The sequence below is a fragment of the Magallana gigas genome, chromosome 6 (genome assembly GCF_963853765.1).
Source record: "Magallana gigas chromosome 6, xbMagGiga1.1, whole genome shotgun sequence".
In the NCBI taxonomy this organism is placed as follows: Eukaryota; Metazoa; Mollusca; class Bivalvia; order Ostreida; family Ostreidae; genus Magallana; species Magallana gigas.
The window spans coordinates 4062906-4076223 of NC_088858.1; the positions used below are offsets into that span (position 1 = coordinate 4062906).

Below are 13318 nucleotides of genomic sequence, written 5' to 3' on the forward strand. Positions count from 1 at the left end.
TCTTCCGTCCGATTAGTTTTATACGATACAATGAAATATCGATACTATCTCCCAAATCTGAGATCCTTGTGAAACTAATTTTTTTTTCTATCGAGACTGGAAACGGACGAACGAAAGTGATTAATGGAAAAAAGCTAGTAGTTCTTGTACATTTGCCTAGTGTACATCACTGTTCATTCTGCTAGATGAGACACCTAAAAAAATCTGTGAGACTTGTTAAAAACATGGATTGTTTGAACCTTCCGATGAGCACCGGAAGTGACAGTTGACAAAATTCAACCCGTTGAACACATTTTCAATCAATTGTCTATCATTCATAAAAGTTTCATGTCTCAATCACTTACAGTGACTAAAATCTCGCGGATATCAAATTGTTATAATGGATAGCTACTTAAGATATTTGATATAACTCACCGGAAGTAGAAATATATTGCTTATTTAACATTGTATAGTTAAAATATATAAGATCGTTTACTGATATATTCATTCCATGTAAAATATACAAAATAAGGTGGAAAAATAACTTTTAAGTGTTTACGGTGACGACCGGAAGTGACGACGAATCAATCAAATAAGGTAAACACAGATACATACTTTAGGTTATTATCCAACAAAGTTTGGTTGTTAAAGTCGTCACGGTATTTGAGGTTTCGAGGAGTTATTTCTTTTTTGTCTTTTGACAAGAAAGTGGACAAACGGAAATTCTCAGTGAAAATAAAAGTTAGTATTTCATGAACATAAGACCACTGTACTTTATTGTTTATCAATTTTACTAAAATTGTCAAAGAAATAGTTAAACTTTCAAACAGCTTGATTTGTTTGAACCCTTCCGGTGAGGACCGGAAGTGACGGTCGACAAAATGAAAGTGTTTTAACACATTTTCTATCAAAGGTTTATCATCTTTCTTAGTCTGCTGTATTGATCGCTTGACTTTCTGACATCTTGTGGGTAAAACAGTTAAAAAAAGTAACAAAAAAAGGCTATATGAGATATTTGAGATATCTCACCGGAAGTAGAATTTTTTTATTTATTTAACATTGGATAGATGACATATGTAAGGATTAATAATTATACTTTAATTCTATATGAAATAAAATTAATGCAAAAAAAATAATTTTTAGAGTGCTTCCGGTGACGACCGGAAGTTATGACGAACAAAACAAAGAAGTTTGAAGACATTTACAACTATAGATCTTTAATCCTACAAAGTCTGAATGCCTAAGTCCTAATCATTATTGAGACCTCAATGTCACAAGAGTGTCACAAGAATCACAAGAATGTCACACGCGGGACAGGAAACGAACTTTGGAAAAAGTGAAATAAATTCCTAAGGAAAAAGTTTTGATCTATCACTCCTGCACATTTCAAGAAATTCTATCGACCCATCTCTGAGAAATCTTGTAGACCGAAAATTGGGAACAAAATTCGTACCCAATTTTCGAGCCAAAGTGAGCGCCTAAGAATGGCGCCACTGGCGTAAAACAAAAACAATAGGATCAACTATAGACTATGATCTACCTATCCTGAAAATTTCATATTCATGTCTCTGATAATTTCAGAGTGTTAGTGTGCACAAAATAAGTTGTAAAAATGAAACAAAATGGCTGATAAATCAATACCAGAAATGACGACAAGAAAATTATCAAAAATGGACATGTATTAAGTTCATATCAAGTCTAATCATCTGTGAAAAAATGGTGGAAATCGGTCGAATAGTTTTCGAGAAATCGTCTGCACAAAATTTGTGGAAAAAAATAATAATAATAAGAAACAGTACGAAAACTATAAGGTCTTCCGTTGGAAACGGAAGACCTTAACTAGATGCTGTCATTAGACAGTTATACCTGCACCAAGTGTTTGCCCCTAAATAACACTGTTTTGTACCAGTTTAATTAAAAATGAAGGCCACATGCAAGCTCCGGTAATATATTAAAAAATTATGATTTTCATAACTGAAGGATGAGATCCCTTCCCATATGATAATACACATGAGCAGCACTTTATATGCAATTTGGGGTTGGACTGTTTGCAGTGAATTTTCAGTTAATCAATAATCTTAACATTTCATGTCATAGAAAGTATAATGGTCTATATAATTATTACAAACAAAATCAAAAATTAAATTTTGCCCCCTCCCCATGGCGGTTGCCGGTTTTAGATTTGCTTCTGTGAGCCTAAATGTACATCATCGTTTGCACAGATTTAGAGAAGGGGTGGGAGTGAGGGGTCCAGACCCCCCCCCCCCCCCAATGAAAATTCATTTATATCAATAGTAAAATTACTAAAACTACACCTTGGACCCCAATGCTCTTACAGACATGTAAACGCTCTAACCCATTGCGCTTCAATGTTAGGTAACATTATTTGGGGGGTAAATATTTAATTAATATTTAATATACTTTATTGTTTATCTCAATAGGAAGTATACATCACAATATGCAGGTGTCCTGCACCACCTTAAAGCTGTTATTTACCTAATAAAAAAGTGCAAGTGGATTTGAAGAATAGGTCATAAAAATACATGCATGTTATAAATAACTGATCTTTGTCTGAAGCTACGTACACAACACAGGTCTGCAGGTCTCATTAGCGGGTACTAGTTTTACCAAGTTCTTCGATTAGATGCATTGGGTTCACGTGTATAAATACATGTATGTGTTTTCCATATGATTAGTTAAGATCAGCTAAAGGAATTCATTATTGTGTTTTAATTGGAGTATCATTATGATGTTGACCAATATAGGTAAACATAATACATGTAGTAGCAGTAGCACAATATAATGAGATGCCAGCATACATAAGTTCTACTTTCACTTTCTAAATGTGATCTCCCTTTGACAGCATACTGTATCATCATCTTTTAATATTCAAATAAGCTTATCATCGTTACCTATCCTATCGCATTTGTAAAGTTTCTGTCATTTTAATTGCAAAAGTTATTTCTTTCATTTGTCAGACTTGCACTATTGAGTTGACCCCATATTGACCCTGAATAAACAATTTTGTATTAAATTTGTGTATTACATGTAAGTAAGTGCAGACACTTATCATTTTTATATGAGTTATAATAGGAAGGAAGAAGTATTTCTTTCTTAATGTATTATAATGGATCAAATACAATGTAGGTCATGACCTTATGGGACTGTTCTGACCCCATCAGGAAAATACAAAATATCTTCTAATGTCATTATGATGCATCATATGGTGTAAAGTACATTAATGACCCCCTTGGAGACACTCTGACATTCTAGAACTAGAAATAATAAAGTATTTTATCTTATTCATATATATGTAGTGCTTGATCCATGTGGCCGGTGATTCCTAGCCTAATGATGACATAGCCTTGTTTAGGAGACTTTACAATTGCCCCAAATAGGCTAATACACATGCATATAACATTTTGTTTATAAATCTTAAAAACTGAATTAAGCAATTTCCAAAATGTTAATATGTGCATCAGGAGAGAAAATCAAGAAATAATTTAAACTTTGCTACTGTACACATGTAAGAATGTATTAAGAAGACTGAATCTTTAGAACCAGGTTAGATTGGGGGGGGGGGGGGGTGGATGGGGGTGAATGTGGAGTATAAACATTTATAATTTGAATCATTTATTGTTTTTAATTTTTTCTTGTCAATGAATACTAGTTATTGATCCCAAGGTAGAAATATGACCTCTGATCAATAGATCATTTGTCAATTATGCAAGGTGTAAAGTAATTTTTTTTAAGAATAACATTTTTTAACAGTTTATAAAAGTTTTTAGACACCCAAATTATATTTTGATTTTAATTAATAGATCTTTCGACAATTAAGGGGGGGGGGGGGGAGAACAGTTTATATTTGAGTTTGCTTGGGGGTGGGGTGTGATCATTCGACAATTAAGGGGACGGGGAGAACAGTTTATATTTGAGTTTCTTTGGGGGTGGGGGTTCCAAGTCATATATTTGACAATTTTTTAATGTATTTTGAAATAAGACTAAGCCATACTTCAGTCATGAACATGAATAGTATAGAACAAAACACAAACTAATACATGTATATATACATAGGAAGTATTACAAAACATAGATGTTTGATCTATATCTGGGTTCTTAAATTGAATCATATATCATATACATATTATATTATTGTTTCTATGTTCAAGACATTTCAGATGGTATGTAGGTCATGATCCCAAGTGCTCTTCCTGAAATTAACAAATAGCATAAAAACCATTGAGATCCCCACCTTAATCCAAAGATATTATTCCTCCTTAGGTCATGGCGCATCAGATCATTACGGCATGTAAGTCATGACCCTAAGGGGGTCATCCTGTCCCCCTTAGAATCAGAAATTGCCAATTATCTTTAAATTATTGATGTTTGATGATCCTATCTCTATTTAATCTTTATCGTTAAGTCTCCCGAATGAAATTTGGAGACTTATTGTTCTTGTACGGTTCTTAATACATATATTATTATTCTTCGTCTTCTTCTTTTACTTCTTTCCCGCTCTAAACTTGTTTCTCAGAGATGGCTGAACAGAATTGTACAAAACTCTAGGATATGATAGGCCTGCATGCACATATCTAGTTGTGCACCCTGGTTTGATTTTTCTCATTTTGGGTTAGACAATACTTTTCGGGGGGGGGGGGGGGGGTCAAAATTGTGTGGGGTCTAACATTGAACTTTGTATGAAGAATCGTAGACTCTATTGTAAATGGTAACGGACAAAGATATATAGGGTTTTCATAATCATAAATTGACTGTTACTGGCAATATATAGGGTTTATTAGATCTGACCCCTGGGGTCATCCCCACCCCTCAGGAATTTGAAATTACCATATATCTCAGAAACTGTTATAATCATGACTCCTAAACCATATATATTCATGTTTCTGATGTCAAGGGGCATCAAATGTAATGTTGGTCATGGGCCCTGTGGGTGGTCCTGACCCCCTCAAACAGCAAGTCCCTTAATATCTTCAAAACAGTTGAGATCCCCACCCTTTAACCATATATATTCTTGTTCCTTGTGTCAAAGGGCATCAAACGGTATGTAGGTCATGGGCCCCAGGGGTGGTCATGACCCCCCTCAAACAGGAAGTGCACGAATATCTCGAAAACGGTTGAGATCCCCACCCCTTAACCATATATATTCTTGATCCTTAAAGGGCATCAAAAGGTATGTAGGTAATGGGCCTCAGGGTTAAATTTAATTTTTCAAAACCGTAATGCACATCTATGGAACAGTTTCTATCATATCCCAAGATATGATGTGTCTATCCATTAAATCATTAAAGGAGTTCTAGGATCTATGTTTTTTTGAAGTGATAAACGTCAATTTTCTGCTACTTTTACACTCCCTGGATGAAATTTAAGTTTTTAAAACCTGACTGCACATCTATAGAACAGTCCCTATCATATCCCAAGATATGATGTGTCTATCCGTTAAATCATAAGAGGAGCTCTTGGATCTATTTTATTTTTAGTGATAAACTTCAATTTTCTGCTACTATTTGACTCCCTGGATGAAATTTAAATTTTTAAAACCTTATTGCACATCTATAGGACAGCCCCAATTATATCCCAAGAGATGACGTAGCTGCTCAAAAAGTTGTACATATGTAAGAGGAGTTCTGGGAACCATACTTTTTTGACAAAAAACGTCATTTTTTGTTGCCCACTGATCCCCTTAATAAAAAAAAATTCTGGAACCTGATCACACCTCAATATGACACCCCCAATCATATTCTAGAGGTAGATTTGGCTACTGCCGAAAAAAATGACGTATTTGAAACCAGTTTTTTTGTAAAAAAAAAAAAAAAAAACACGTTATTTTTCAGCCATTAAATGACCCCCAGGACAAAATTGAAAATTCCGAAACCTTATTGCGCATCTATAGGATACCCTAAAACATATTCCAAAAGATGATTTGTCTACTGTTGAAAATGTAGGAGGAGTTCGAGGAAGAAGGTTTTTTGTGAAAAAACGTCATTTTTTTTTACCAATTATTCGACCCCCAGGACTAACAGAGAATTTTTGAGAACTTTTTACAAAACAACATGATACCCCAAATCAAACTCCAAGAGTTGAGTTTGCTGGTTTATAAGATGTAAGAGCAGTTTGAGAAAGTAAAACGTGACAGACGGACGGACGGACAAACGGACGGACGGACGGACGGACGGACGGAACAGGGTAACAACAATATACCCGAACTTTCTTTAGAAAGTGCAGGTATAATAATTAGAAATTGTACGAAAACTATAAGGTCTTCCGTTGGAAACGGAAGACCTTAATAACTAGATGCGATCTCGTTACGAGTAACGAGTAGGTCTTCCGTTCAATTTTTAAACGATTCCATTAAAATATCAATGAAATTTCAGAATTCTCCCTCAAACACTCCCTTTCAGATAATGTTTGCGATTGTCAATATCCTTTAAAATAAAATGATTAACAAAGTGTTTTGCTTTTTCACATACAGCTCATTAAAGATTTAAGATTTTAGTTTCCTAAAATCCCTAATTACGTCAGCAATCGATGTGGCAATGAGTTTTACAAACTGATATTGCTACGATCAATAACTTTGTTTCTATAATACATTACAAAATCTTTGTCTTTTTTAAGGTATGTGTAAAAGACTTTACGAGTGTCTTGGCCCCTAATTTTAGGGGCCGGCACCTTTTTCTTGAGTTCAATCAAAAGGTCTTACAAATATTAACATTTTTTTGTTCTTACACCCACCTAAAATTGTTGTTCTTTTTTTTTAGATACAAATGATTGAATATTTATGGGGCCAGACCACTTGATCCTTAATGGGGACAGACATTGGTGTTTTGATCAATGGAATCGATTAGAATTGTCAATACAGACATTTGCTATTCTACAATGCTAAACAAAAAATGTCTCCTTCTCTAAATATATTGCGTCAAAGTTTAAGTACTTTGGCCCCTAAATTACGTAATAAATGGGCGTGGTAATGATTTTACCTGATAAATATTGTTACGATCACTAACTTTGCTTCTATAATACATTACAAAATCGTGATTGATTTTAAGTAATCTGTAACATACTTTAGAACTCTCTTGGCCCCTAATTGAAGGGGGCAGCCCCTTTTTCTTGAGTTCATTCGAAAGGTCTCACGAATACTAACATTTTTTGTTCTAACACCCATTTAAAATTTTTGTTCGTTTTTGAGATACAAATGATTGAATATTTTAGGGGTCAGCCGTCTAGATCCTTAATGGGGACAGAATTGGTGTTTTGATTAATGGAATCGATTAAAATCATCAATGTAAGCATTTTCTCTTCTACAATGCTAAACAAAATATGTCTCTTTCTCTAGATAAATTGCGTCAAAGTTTAAGTACATTGGCCCCTACAAATCCATAATTACGTAAAAGATGGGTTTTTCTGATAGATATTGTTAGGATCAATAACTTTGCTTCTATAATGCATTACAAAATCTTTATCATTTTTAAGTTATTCGTAATAGAGTTTACGAGTGTCTTGGCCCCTAATTAAAGGGGCCAGCCCCTTTTTCTTGATTTTGTTGAAAAGAACGTTTAATTATCTACTACTTTTGTTATATATGTTAACAAAATATCAACTGATGAAAAGATACAGATCAAAACGTATGAAAATATTTGAATGAAAATTTGTACCCAATTTTCGTGCCTAAGCGAGCTCCAAGAAATGGCACCACTAGCGTAAAACAACATAATAGTGCACAACGTCAAACTATAGACTACCTATCCTGAAAATTTCATGATCATATCTCTGATAGTTTCTGAGATCAGCTCTGCACAAAATAGGTCGTACAAAATAACAAAATAGCCGATAAATCGGTACCGGGTGTGACGACACAAAAAATGAAAAAAATATATGAAGTTTAAATCACACCCTATAATCTGTGAAAAAATGATCGATATCGGTCAAAAGGTTTTCAAGAAATCGCGTGCACAAAATTTGGAAAAAAAATAATAAGAAACAGTATGAAAACTATAAGGTCTTCCACTGGAAACGGAAGACCTTAATAAGAAGAAACTGTACGAAAACTATAAGGTCTTCCGTTGGAAACGGAAGACCTTAATAATAATTAAAAAAATTACACTCTATTATTGTCTTTTGATTTAAAAATATGAAAAAAATGAAATGCTAATAAAATGTGTCTCGTTTATTATATTACGCTGATATTGTGCGGATATTTACAAATTTTAAGCGTAATTTATGATGTATTATAGTTTTATTAACAATTTTTCAGGCTTGATATTGGGTCCCTCCACCCCTCAAACAATAAAAGTTCAATCCTTTATACTGTCAGAAAAAAATAATTACCAAATCTACCTTATTCTAAGATTATTTAATGTGATGGATATTCATTGGCAATGGGTTCCACACCACTTCCAGATTTTAAAAAATTGTCTGTTAAATTCAACAAATATATGTTTAATCATCTTTTTTCCATGCAGGTTGTCTTTTTGGGTATTTTTTTGTTTTGTTTTGATTTTTGTTTGCTTGTTTTGTTTTTTTTTGTTTTGTTGTTGTTTTTTTAGGAGGGGGGGGGGGGGGCTTTGAAATTTGGTCCTACTAGATCACTAGTTCAAGTATAAAAAAAAGAAAAGATCAATATGTGTATCACTATGTTTATCGAATTAGCAGAGAGAGAGAGAGAGAAAGAGAGAGAGAGAGAGGGAGAGAGAGAGAGAGAGAGAGAGAAAGAGAGAGAGAGATTTGTGGTAAACAATATTTAAAATTACATACCAAAAGAGCCCGGCTTTAAGTACTTCAATACTTTGACTTTTGTAGTTTTGTCCCGGTATTTATTCATTCGTGTATCTAATGAGTACTCTGCCTGTCTTAATGTGTAGCACTGGCAATAATGAGGTGTGGGGGGGGATGTAAGCTTGCTTCCTTTTTTTTCATTAGTAGTGAGATATATAAGATTTAAAAAAAAAAATTAAGTCCACTTCAGCTTACGTGTATATTCAAATTCCCATTTTCCCATGATTTCTCGTGTTTTAATTGAATTGATTTAAAAAACCATGTAATGTGTTGAAGAAAGCCTTCAGTTCATTAAAATATTGTTTGGCTCGCGAATATGTCGGGTTTTTCCCCATGATATACATGTGACAATGTTAAGCTAACGCTGGAAAGTTTTAAAAGTGGAAAATGTCCAACTTTAAGACAATATACTTGCAATATTATTGGAGTCCAAGGACAGAGTTTTGATTTATTGTAAAGATCAATGTCCTTTTATAACTAGAAACAGATTTAGTGAATTTAAAGTGCCACTTTCTGACTTTTAAGCATTTGAAAAATGTATATTTTTACAATTTTACAAAAAGTTGAAAAATTGCCAGATTCGTGACCTATCTGCACTTATCGGAAAGAATATTTTGGAATTTTCACAAAATGATTTACACAAGTCAATCTTGTTAGTATTAACTCTAAATGGCTTTTTGAATGTATATTCAAACTAACTCAGCACTCTTAACAATAATTTGGTGAATTATGCAAACTTTTATTCTTAAAAGGGTCAAAATGCTATTTTTAGCTCACCTGAGCCAAAGGCTCAAGTGAGCTTTTCTGATCACAATTTGTCCGTTGTTTGTCGTTGTCGTCGTTGTTGTCGTCGTTGTTGTAAACTTTTCACATTTTCATCTTCTTCTCAAGAACCAAAGGGCAGATTTCAATCAAATTTGGTACAAAGCACCACTAGGTTAAAGGGATTCAAATTTGTTTAAATGAAGGGTCACGCTCTCTTTAAAGGGGAGATAATTGAGAATTATTGAAAATTTGTTGGTATTTTTCAAAAATCTTCTTCTCAAAAACTATTCGGCCAGAAAAACTCAATTTAAAATGGGAGCATCCTCAGATAGTGTCGATTCATATTTGTTCAAATCATGGTCCCCGGGGATAGGGTGGGGCCACAATTGGGGGATCAAGTTTTACATAGGAATATAAAGAAAATCTGTATCACTATGTTTATCGAATTAGCAGAGAGAGAGAGAGAGAGAAAGAGAGAGAGAGAGAGGGGGAGAGAGAGAGAGAGAGAGAGAGAGAAAGAGAGAGAGAGAGAGAGAGATTTGTGGTAAACAATATTTAAAATTACATACCAAAAGAGCCCAGCTTTAAGTACTTCAATACTTTGACTTTTGTAGTTTTGTCCCGGTATTCATTCATTCGTGTATCTAATGAGTACTCTGCCTGTCTTAATGTGTAGCACTGGCAATAATGAGGTGTGGGGGGGGGGATGTAAGCTTGCTTCCTTTTTTTTCATTAGTAGTGAGATATATAAGATTTAAAAAAAAAAATTAAGTCCACTTCAGCTTACGTGTATATTCAAATTCCCATTTTCCCATGATTTCTCGTGTTTTAATTGCATTGATTTAAAAAACCATGTAATGTGTTGAAGAAAGCCTTCAGTTCATTAAAATATTGTTTGGCTCGCGAATATGTCGGGTTTTTCCCCATGATATACATGTGACAATGTTAAGCTAACGCTGGAAAGTTTTAAAAGTGGAAAATGTCCAACTTTAAGACAATATACTTGCAATATTATTGGAGTCCAAGGACAGAGTTTTGATTTATTGTAAAGATCAATGTCCTTTTATAACTAGAAACAGATTTAGTGAATTTAAAGTGCCACTTTCTGACTTTTAAGCATTTGAAAAATGTATATTTTTACAATTTTACAAAAAGTTGAAAAATTGCCAGATTCGTGACCTATCTGCACTTATCGGAAAGAATATTTTGGAATTTTCACAAAATGATTTACACAAGTCAATCTTGTTAGTATTAACTCTAAATGGCTTTTTGAATGTATATTCAAACTAACTCAGCACTCTTAACAATAATTTGGTGAATTATGCAAACTTTTATTCTTAAAAGGGTCAAAATGCTATTTTTAGCTCAACTGAGCCAAAGGCTCAAGTGAGCTTTTCTGATCACAATTTGTCCGTTGTTTGTCGTTGTCGTCGTTGTTGTCGTCGTTGTTGTAAACTTTTCACATTTTCATCTTCTTCTCAAGAACCAAAGGGCAGATTTCAATCAAATTTGGTACAAAGCACCACTAGGTTAAAGGGATTCAAATTTGTTTAAATGAAGGGTCACGCTCTCTTTAAAGGGGAGATAATTGAGAATTATTGAAAATTTGTTGGTATTTAAGTTTGATGAAACCATGATTCCCTAGAGAAAAGTGGGGCCACGAAATGGGGGGGGGGGTATATAGGAATAGAGAAAAATCTTCTTACAGGTACAACAAATAAAGGGGCTTGGTATTTACCCCCAAAAAAGAGGTGGATAAAAATTGGCAGATTTTCAATTTTTTTTTAAGCAAGATCTACTGTACTTAGTTGTCAAGATATTTTGATACTGTAATGCTAATTTGATCAGAATTAAGGCAATTGTTGCTCAGGTGAGCGATGTGGCCCCTGGGCCTCTTGTTAATAACAGTGCTGCAGAACTTAGTTAAGACTGACCACATCAAAAAAAAATTTTTGTGGCAAATTATTTCATATAGATGCACACTGTTACACACAAAAATGAAGTTGATCATAGAACCTTGCTCCCACCACCTTTTGCATGGTTTTCTCGTAGACATGCTCTGTCAAAGTCAACCAAAAAATACATTGATAAAAAATGCATGAACGAAACTGTAATCATATGTAACAAATTTGAGTTACCATACATTTTTAACTGTATAATTGTGTTTATAACAAAAATAGCAAAGAAGAGAAATCATCTTGAAAGAGAAATATTTGTGGTTTTTTTCCTTATTAAATTTAAATGAATCTTGTATAACAACAGATACTTTTGAGCTCTGTATCTTGCAATTAACTTACAACTGACATTTTGGTTTTGACTGACCATTAAGAAAGGCTCAGTGAAAACTTGAAACCTTTATAAATGGAAAACTAAAATTTGAAAATCTTCACCTCAAATTTTAAATGAGGGTTATGAAAATGGAAAAAAAAACTATCTGTGTTTGCGCTCCAGTTCTATAATGCATACGGTAGAAAAACATGTGGACACCAAAATTGCAAATTGGGCATTTACAAATCCAACATTTTTTTTACATTTAATGAATAAAATATAAAGATACTGTAAACGTATTACAGTGGGTTGTGGATTCTTTTAATCGTTTGTTGGAAGATGATGTCGACTTAAACAAATGCATGTAAATGTAATACGCATAAAAAGGAAGCCTCCAGAAAACGCTTGTTTCGTACAACTTTAGTAGAAAACATTTACAATATAGATCTGTTTGAATTAAAACTTGGTTTTTCTCTTCAACCAACGCCTTTGTTTTCTTAAATGAATGTTAAAGGGTTATATTTCAAAACATGTCTAGAAACATGTGAAGAATAACCTTTTAAAAGAGCCCGACCTTTAGTACCTTTGGTACTTTGATTAGTTTCTGCGGTGGATAGTTTAGTCCCTCCAAACTCTTCTATTCATTGTTATTTTTGAATTGTTAGATTCATTTAGATTTTTTTTCTTGCTTATGAAATAATGAATCAGTAAAAACGAATAATGATACATAACGAAAGTGTTTACCATTTGTTTCAAAAGATAATCATGAGCACTGATTAACAAATTATATTTCACAGATATCGACCTTTGCCGTCCAAATGTATGTAATGATCATGAAATTTGTCATCAGAACGGGGATATCTATGAATGTCTTCAAGGTGTGCTTATTTTGTAAATTGATTCATTGAAATGATTTCTAATCTTTTTCTTGATAACAAACATTTAACTGATATTTTTTTTCATTTTAGAAAACATCAGAGGTAAGTTACCACGTAGCGGAGATAATACTTTTACAATAAATAGTTCCATATGATCATATTTTAAATTCTATTTGTAATGAATTAAAATACATTGAAATTTATTATATTTTTATATAAACCAATCTGCATGTTCTTGACCAGTTTCAATTCATGATGGGAAATGATGCCTGTATAATCAGTTTTAAAGTTTTAAACATGATCGATCAACAACACTTTTGTTTTTGAGTCTTTAATATTGAGAAACAAATTTCAGCATAATTATTCAAAAAACTATTTTTTCAAATATAGTTTGAATTTTAATAAGAACTAGACTTAATCGCGTCGCGAGCAACGAGGAGGTCTTCCGTCTAATTTTTAGAAGAGGAAATGATCTTGCCTTTAATCTTCATGAACGAAATATATCAGGAAATGCAGTTGTGATCTAACAAAGCGATGGATGAAGGATTATACACCCCGTTGGATCCCTAATTTCAGGGATCAGAACTATTTTATTTTATATCAAAGTAAAGGTCTTTAGATTTCAATACTTATTGTGTAAA

The 13318-nt window shown here is 33.2% G+C and overlaps 1 long non-coding RNA gene across 1 annotated transcript in view; it reads left to right on the forward strand.

The window, feature by feature from the left end:
* LOC136276548 (uncharacterized) overlaps window positions 1-12677 on the forward strand; it is a 50303-nt gene extending 37626 nt beyond the window's left edge. The window contains exon 2 of the long non-coding RNA XR_010715052.1: window positions 12597-12677. This is a non-coding gene — a long non-coding RNA (uncharacterized lncRNA). The remainder of the gene's footprint in view (window positions 1-12596) is intronic.
* The last annotated feature ends 641 nt before the right edge of the window (window positions 12678-13318 follow it).